At 34.6% G+C, this 7,643-nt stretch overlaps 1 long non-coding RNA gene across 1 annotated transcript; it reads left to right on the forward strand.

Moving 5' to 3' along the window:
* The first annotated feature begins 1,174 nt into the window (after window positions 1-1,174).
* Window positions 1,175-3,052, forward strand: LOC130640700 (uncharacterized). The gene is made up of 2 exons (XR_008982381.1): window positions 1,175-1,367; window positions 2,921-3,052. It is a non-coding gene; the product is annotated as an uncharacterized LOC130640700 (long non-coding RNA).
* Window positions 3,053-7,643: the final 4,591 nt, after the last annotated feature.

The raw sequence follows: 7,643 nt of genomic DNA on the forward strand, positions 1-7,643 counted from the left end.
TTAAAATGGTATTAAAATGCTTCTTCAGATAACAATTCTTTCTTAGTAACAAAAAATGCCAAAAATGGCTTAAAGGTGTTCAAATGTGATTTTATTATGATAATTTGATTCATATTCACACGATAAGGCTGAAAGGTCAAGCAGTTAGTTATGTTTGCTCGAGAATTTTGAGAACTCAAAAAAAATGTATTTTTCTGGATGGATAAGTAAAAGAGCCGGTGAATTATCATGGAATTCCTTAAAATTCATCTTTAAACTGACCCCTTTCCACGCCTCTTTTCATTAGCTACAAGAATAAACTTGCTCTCTAAAGTAAAACACAAACACAATTTTAAAAATAACAAAAATTTCTTACTATAGAAGAATGTTATTAAAAGCAAGAAACATCATAAAAGAACATGTTTGGACTAAAATAAATGTACAAAAACGTATCAAACTTGAATTACGCATATTTGTTATAAGTTCTCTGTGTTTCAATTTAGGGAACTTTCTACAAAAATAGATGAATTTACAAAAACATAAATAAAAAAAAGTTAGTTAATTAATTAATTAATTAATTAATTAATTAAATAGTAACCTTGCAAGGGTTTTGAAATTTTGACAGTAAAACACCTAAATCTTGTTAAGTTAAATGAGGTAGCCGACAAAATGCAAAAAGTGCTGACATGTGCAATAAAAAGCCTGGTTGACATAAAAAGACTGTTTTTTAAATTTGACACAACTTATGCAAAATATACACATTTACTACTATAGAGGCATTTGGTAGACATGTCTACCAAATGATGCTATAAGTGATAATATATATGGTCGTGTCTACCAAATGAGCCTCTTAGGAAAGGCAACGTTATTTGGTGGACATGACAATGTATTTTTTATTCTCGGTAAGACCTTTACGTACCCCATGCAAAATGAAAGTTTTTGAGGTGATGCGCGAAATTATTTAATTATAAGTGGCGTAAATTTTTAGAAATATGTATTGTCTACCAAATGCTTCATTTTTTGACTTTGCGACCAAATGATGCTATTAGTAGTGTATATATATATATATATATATATATATATATATATATATATATATATATATATATATATATATATATATATATATATATATATATATATATATATATATATATTTATATATATACATATATATATATAAACATATATATATGTTTTTTTGTTGCTGTGCTTTTTCTGGAAATTTTTGTTGGATTGGAAAGCTCCTGTGTAAGGTACCCTTTCCTAAAGAAAAATTGAAGTAATTTGTACAATTATAACGCGCCGAGCTGTGTTTTATTTTATTGTTTCTAAGAGGATGTAAGAATACAATATTATCAATTTTAATTGGTTTTATCCAAATCAAGGTAAGGCTTAATCACACGAAAGGTAGCTAGCTAGAGCTCAGTTTTGTATAAAAGAATTGAAAGTAATTTGTAGAATACATATGGAGAAGCTGTATTACTACCTAACTGATAGCCAGATATAGGAAAACCTGTAGCTAGGGCGCAGCCAAAACAAATAGCTCTGGGCGCTAGAGTGAGTTGACCAACCGTTTTTTATCATTTTTTATTTATTATATAAGTAACCTGTTAACAGTAATTAAAAAAATATCCACTTTTGCTATCAAACCAACAGCAATGTAATTGTCAATAGGAATTAGTTTTCCCTACACCCTCCCTGAGAACAAGGTTTAAAACGACATTAAAACATTAAAACTGTCATTAAACAGAACTTCAAGGATGCCCAAGCCGCACCACGTCCCCTAAACGGCGTGGGCATCTTCGAAACTGCTTGTAATTTTAGAACAAGGGTGCTGATAAGCTGCATACGCCGTATAACGTGCAGGCGTTTTTGGGCAAGTTTAGCGTTTTGCAAAAAAATTGAAGTATTCACCCGAAAACCTGCATAGACCATAAAGTAAACTATGTGGTAGTAAAGTTCTTGAAAGAACTGTTTTTGATGGTTTTTGATAAAATTTACTTGATAAATAACTTTTAATTTTTATTAACTTCTTTCTCTTAAAGCATCTTTTTCCAACTATCGTCCACAAGGTATGTTACAAGGAATTGAATTTTGAAAATGCTTCAGGCAAGTTCGGGAAAGTGCGGGCGGTTTTGGAAGACAATCACTAATTTAATTGAAAAAGTTTCCCGAACTCGCCCTTATATATGTGGCTGTTTGCAGCTTATTGACACCCTCTTATTTTAGAATATTCTCAGGAATAATAGACCAAGAGAAATTACATCACAGTTTTTTGTCCACCACCCACGTGTGTTTGAGAACAACCCACATAACAAAGCTCATTATTTTTTAAATTATTTGTGTAAAAATTACTATTTCATTCACGATAAACCATTTGTCAGTCATTTTATTCGCCCAACAAAGAATCCTATCCAAGGTGCTCTTCTATTAGTGCTGAATTTAATAATTGACATGGTTCAGCATAGTTTTTAAAAGGGTCTGATTGCAAAATATGATTGCCAAAGTTCAGCACTTGTAATATTTGTGTATTTGTGTACTCAGCTTCTAAAACACACACAAGAGACATTATAATTTCCTCTGGGTGATTACATTAATGTTGGTTGAAAAAAAACCGAATGATGAGAAGCATATGTTTTTAAATGGGTCTAGGACAATAAACTTATTTAATTTCCCTTGGCCTTGCATCAATCAAATTCTGAAAAAATAAACACTTCTAAAATGATTTTGTCAGATTTGGAAACTGTTGGTATGGTTGGAACTTTGCGTATAAAATTAGTAAAGTTGCCAAATTGTTTAGTTTTTTTCTTTTATACTTTTCCGAATTAGCCTTAATTATTTATAAGATGAAAAACAGTGCTTTCAATTCCATTGACTTGGCCATCCCTTAAAGGCACTGGAAGCTTCACTATATGAAAATGTTTTCTTTTTCTTTTAGATTGTGTACAATGGGAGTGAGTGATGTAATCTTCTAATGCGTGTGGTGAAAAGAAGGCGAATCCGTTATTGTTTTTCTGCCCAAATTTGAAGCTATTTAATAAATCTTGATAAAGTTAAAAAACTGTTTTGATTTGTTTGTTTTTGTTTTAATTGTTTCCCGTGAGTATTCGAAATTCGTTTCAGCAGATTCTGTGGCTTCTACTGCCGGTATTTTTACGTGAAAAAAATACTGTTTTGTTGTGAGGTCATTTACGAAATCGTTAACGTTAGGACCAACTTCTGCGGGTTGTACAACTCGATGTATCACATATCTTTCAGAATACTGCTAAAAGTGTAATTTTGTATTGCGCTCTTTACTTTTACCATTCTGTGGGAAAAGGCGGTACAAAATTTTAGCACGCGTTATTCGTTTTTGTTAGTTTCGCGTAATCTAATTTTCTCGCACATTTTGAAAAGAATATCCCACGCACATCAAATACTCGCGCAGTCTATTCTATTTTGAGCAACGAATTGTTCCGCTGAGCGTTCATTTCCTACCTCGTCCCCAGGGTTCTTCTATATGATAATCAATTTTGATGTATTTCGGAAGATGTTAGCGCCAAAGAAACAAGAAGCGCTAGGGACAAAGTATTGGATAGTTTAATTTTGCTTGCAACTTGCGCAATGCTTCGCAACCTTTTTTTAATTTCTAGCAGTTTTCAAAAATGTTTTCATTTTTGATGAGACGATGAATAAAAGATGTTTAATCGCCGACAAACGAAAACCCGCGATTTCCCGTAAATCCCGGACTCGGCCCGTATAATCAAAAGTATAGAAATAAAGTACCCAGGAAGTAAACTTATTTCCCGAACGATTTTTTAAATTATTTTTTCACCACTAAAACGCATGAGACTTGTAGTTTTCAGGAATGTTTTCATTTTTGATGAGACGCTTAATGAAAGAAGTTTAATCGCCGGCAAACGAAAAACCGCGATATCCCGTAAATCCCGGGCTTGGCCGTATAGTCGAATGTATACAAAGAAAGTACCGTGTGAGTAAACTCATTTCCCGAACGATTTTTTAAATTATTTTTTCACCACTAAAACGCACGAGACTTGTAGTTTTCAAAAATGTTTTCATTTTTGATGAGACGCTGAATAAAAGAAGTTTAATCGCCGGCAAACGAAAACCTGCGATTTCCCGTAAATCCCGTGCTTGGCCCGTATAGTCGAGTATATACAAAGAAAGTACCCTGTGAGTAAACTCATTTCCAGAACGATTTTTTAAATTATCTTTTCACCACTAAAACGCACGAGACTTGTAGTTTACAAAAATGTTTTCATTTTTTGATGAGACGCTGAATAAAAGAAGTTTAATCGCCGGCAAACGAAAACCCGCGAATTCCTGTAAATCCCGCACTCGGCCCGTATAGTCAAAAGTATACAAAAAAATACCCAGGGAGTAAACTCATTTCCAGAACGATTTTTTAAATTATCTTTTCACCACTAAAACGCTTGAGACTTTTAGTTTTCAAAAATGTTTTCATTTTTGATGAGACGATGAATAAAAGATATTTAATCGCCGGCAAACGAAAACCCGCGATTTCCCGTAAATCCCGGACTCGGCCCGTATAATCAAAAGTATACAAATAAAGTACCCAGGAAGTAAACTTATTTCCCGAACGATTTTTTAAATTATTTTTTCACCACTAAAACGCATGAGACTTGTAGTTTTCAGGAATGTTTTTATTTTTGATGAGACACTTAATGAAAGAAGTTTAATCGCCGGCAAACGAAAAACCGCGATTTCCCGTAAATCCCGGGCTTGGCCGTATAGTCGAATGTATACAAAGAAAGTACCGTGTGAGTAAACTCATTTCCCGAACGATTTTTTAAATTATTTTTTCACCACTAAAACGCACGAGACTTGTAGTTTTCAAAAATGTTTTCATTTTTGATGAGACGCTGAATAAAAGAAGTTTAATCGCCGGCAAACGAAAACCCGCGATTTCCCGTAAATCCCGTGCTTGGCCCGTATAGTCGAGTATATACAAAGAAAGTACCCTGTGAGTAAACTCATTTCCAGAACGATTTTTTAAATTATCTTTTCACCACTAAAACGCATGAGACTTGTATTTTTCAAAAATGTTTTCATTTTTGATGAGACGCGGAATAAAAGAAGTTTAATCGCCGGCAAACGAAAACCCGCGATTTCCCGTAAATCTCGGACTCGGCCCGTATAGTCAAAAGTATACAAAGAAAATACCCAGGGAGTAAACTCATTTCCCGAACGATTTTTTAAATTATTTTTTCACCACTAAAACGCATGAGACTTGTAGTTTTTAAAAATGTTTTCATTTTGATGAGAAGCGGAATAAAAGAAGTTTAATCGCCGGCAAACGAAAACCCGCGATATCCCGTAAATCCCGGACTCGGCCCGTATAGTCAAAAGTATACAAAGAAAATACCCAGGGAGTAAACTCATTTCCCGAACGATTTTTTAAATTATTTTTTCACCACTAAAACGTATGAGACTTGTAGTTTTCAAAAATGTTTTCATTTTTGATGAGACGCTGAATAAAAGAAGTTTAATCGCCGGCAAACGAAAACCCGCGATTTCCCGTAAATCCCGGGCTCGGCCCGTATAGTCAAAAGTATACAAAGAAAGTACCCTGCGAGTAAACTCATTTCAAGAAAGATTTTTTAAAGTATATTTTCACCACTAAAAAGCACGAGACTTGTAGTTTACAAAATTGTTTTCATTTTTTGATGAGATGCTGAATAAGGGAAGTTTAATCGCCGGCAAACGAAAACCCGCGAATTCCCGTAAATCCCGCACTCGGCCCGTATAGTCAAAAGTATACAAAAAAATACCCAGGGAGTAAACTCATTTCCAGAACGATTTTTTAAATTATCTTCACACCACTAAAACGCACGAGACTTGTAGTTTACAAAAATGTTTTCATTTTTTGATGAGACGCTGAATAAAGGAATTTTAATCACCGGCAAACGAAAACCCGCGAATTCCCGTAATCTCGCACTCGGCCCGTATAGTCAAAAGTATACAAAAAAATACCCAGGGAGTAAACTCATTTCCCGAACGATTTTTTAAATTATTTTTTCACCACTAAAACGTATGAGACTTGTAGTTTTCAAAAATGTTTTCATTTTTGATGAGACGCTGAATAAAAGAAGTTTAATCGCCGGCAAACAAAAACCCGCGATTTCCCGTAAATCCCGGGCTCGGCCCGTATAGTCAAAAGTATACAAAGAAAGTACCCCGCGAGTAAACTCATTTCAAGAACGATTTTTTAAATTATCTTTTCACCACTAAAACGCACGAGACTTGTAGTTTACAAAAATGTTTTCATTTTTTGATGAGACGCTGAATAAAGGAAGTTTAATCGCCGGCAAACGAAAACCCTCGATTTCCCGTAAATCCCGAACTCGGCCCGTATAATCAAAAGTATACAAATAAAGTACCCAGGAAGTAAACTTATTTCCCGAACGATTTTTTAAATTATTTTTTCACCACTAAAACGCATGAGACTTGTAGTTTTCAGGAATGTTTTCATTTTTGATGAGACGCTTAATGAAAGAAGTTTAATCGCCGTCAAACGAAAACCCGCGATTTCCCGTAAATCCCGAGCTTGGCCCGTATAGTCGAATGTATACTAAGAAAGTACCCGCGGGTTTTCGTTTGCCGACGATTAAACTTCTTTTATTGAGAGTCTCATCAAAAATGAAAACATTTTTGAAAACTACAAGTCTCATGCGTTTTAGTGGTGAAAAAATAATTTAAAAAATCGTTCGGGAAATGAGTTTACTCACACGGTACTTTCTTTGTATACATTCGACTATACGGCCAAGCCCGGGATTTACGGGAAATCGCGGTTTTTCGTTTGCCGGCGATTAAACTTCTTTCATTAAGCGTCTCATCAAAAATGAAAACATTCCTGAAAACTACAAGTCTCATGCGTTTTAGTGGTGAAAAAATAATTTAAAAAATCGTTCGGGAAATAAGTTTACTTCCTGGGTACTTTATTTGTATACTTTTGATTATACGGGCCGAGTTCGGGATTTACGGGAAATCGCGGGTTTTCGTTTGCCGGCGATTAAACTTCCTTTATTCAGCGTCTCATCAAAAAATGAAAACATTTTTGTAAACTACAAGTCTCGTGCGTTTTAGTGGTGAAAAGATAATTTAAAAAATCGTTCTTGAAATGAGTTTACTCGCGGGGTACTTTCTTTGTATACTTTTGACTATACGGGCCGAGCCCGGGATTTACGGGAAATCGCGGGTTTTCGTTTGCCGGCGATTAAACTTCTTTTATTCAGCGTCTCATCAAAAATGAAAACATTTTTGAAAACTACAAGTCTCATACGTTTTAGTGGTGAAAAAATAATTTAAAAAATCGTTCGGGAAATGAGTTTACTCCCTGGGTATTTTTTTGTATACTTTTGACTATACGGGCCGAGTGCGGGATTTACGGGAATTCGCGGGTTTTCGTTTGCCGGTGATTAAACTTCCTTTATTCAGCGTCTCATCAAAAAATGAAAACATTTTTGTAAACTACAAGTCTCGTGCGTTTTAGTTGTGTAAAGATAATTTAAAAAATCGTTCTGGAAATGAGTTTACTCCCTGGGTATTTTTTTGTATACTTTTGACTATACGGGCCGAGTGCGGGATTTACGGGAATTCGCGGGTTTTCGTTTGCCGGCGATTAAACTTTCCTTATTCAG

Source organism: Hydractinia symbiolongicarpus, chromosome 4 (assembly GCF_029227915.1).
Source record: "Hydractinia symbiolongicarpus strain clone_291-10 chromosome 4, HSymV2.1, whole genome shotgun sequence".
Lineage (NCBI taxonomy): Eukaryota > Metazoa > Cnidaria > Hydrozoa > Anthoathecata > Hydractiniidae > Hydractinia > Hydractinia symbiolongicarpus.